Below are 1,406 nucleotides of genomic sequence, written 5' to 3'. Positions count from 1 at the left end.
TTTTGTTTATTTACATTTTTAAACAATAAATGCTATACTTACCTGGCAGGTGAGTCATCATGATCACGAAGGTGGTTTTCCCAGGGCGAGGCTTATCCATTGCACTCCGGACGTGCTGACCTCTGTGATTTCCCCAAATGTGGGAAACTCGACTGCATAATTTGTGGTAGTGGGGGACTATGTTCGTGCTTTCCCCTGGATTGAAGAAAAAAATAAAAAAATATAAAGAATAAATACTAAAAGTAATTGTAATTGAGTAATCCAATAACTCAGTCATGTATTCATTGGTTCCTCAGATATTTCAGTGTCATCTGTAAGCCATTAAACATTTCTTTCATTTTTGTTAGACATACCATCTTTGATATGAAGTACTTAGAGTTTAAATAAATAATCAAGAAAGATATTTTTCCTCAATAATTTTTATTGTAATTTATTTAGCAGTGTAAGAAAGAGTTTTAATTTTGCTATGTTTGCATAGTTATTATTTATTCTGAAGGATGTTACTTAATCTCCTATTCAGCAACATATCCTAGTTTGTCATTTAAACACTGCAATAAAACAATGTGCAATTAGTAACCATTTTTTCAGTTAGTTTCTATGCAGAACCTATTTCATCTCACTGAAATCAGCTCTACTTCCATCTCCAGAAATCACTGGGAAGATTGCCTAGTTTCTAAAATTTATTTTGGTTTGTTAATTTTAACTGGATGGCTGAATAAAGGTAAAATATTTCCTTTTAAAAGGTTTCAGGTTTGAGAAAGAAAACCAAAAATTGTAACAGCCTATTTCTTTGTAAACTATAGCAAGATTTTTCTATGTACTTTTTCTTATAAAAGAATGAAGCCAATTTTTTAGGAAGAAGAGTTTCCTTGCTGATTATATCTGACTTTTTAAACAATTCACCTGTTCTGCAGGTTATTTTTTTACATCTCCATTTTGTTTAATAAGCTTTAGGTAAACAAGGAAACTACAGACAGTATCAAGGGCACTACAGACCTTGCAGTCTGCTAAAATATACTCTTTGTAAAAATATCCACTGTTAGAAGCATTTGTGTTAAAAACAAAAAAGACCCTCAAATAGCTGACTTTTAGGCTTAGTGTCTTTATATATTAGGTAGACCTCTGGAGTACAATTGATAAATATTAAATGTATTAATACATCTTACAAAACGAGATATGGTTTAGTAATGTGTTATATATGTTTCCTTCTTAAATGTTTTTACAGGCCTGAAAAATCATCTTCATTTGGATCTTGATAATTATCCTTCACAGAGTCTGTAACTACTGTAGTTTTCAGATCAGTAGTTAGGCTTGATGATAGTTTTGGTAGTACATACACAAGCTGGCAACTTGCTTTTGATGTATAGTTATTCTTTACAACTTTTGAAATAATTTGTGAATGAGTA

At 31.2% G+C, this 1,406-nt stretch overlaps 1 non-coding gene across 1 annotated transcript; it reads left to right on the top strand.

The window, feature by feature from the left end:
• Nucleotides 1-34: 34 nt before the first annotated feature.
• Nucleotides 35-198, top strand: LOC119469641. The gene has a single exon (XR_005198478.1). It is a non-coding gene; the product is annotated as a U1 spliceosomal RNA (small nuclear RNA).
• The last annotated feature ends 1,208 nt before the right edge of the window (nucleotides 199-1,406 follow it).

The sequence above is a fragment of the Cebus imitator genome, unplaced genomic scaffold (genome assembly GCF_001604975.1).
Source record: "Cebus imitator isolate Cc_AM_T3 unplaced genomic scaffold, Cebus_imitator-1.0 Scaffold753, whole genome shotgun sequence".
In the NCBI taxonomy this organism is placed as follows: domain Eukaryota; kingdom Metazoa; phylum Chordata; class Mammalia; order Primates; family Cebidae; genus Cebus; species Cebus imitator.
The sequence above is the reverse complement of the archived record's forward strand: the minus strand, read 5'-3'. Positions and strand labels throughout refer to the sequence as shown.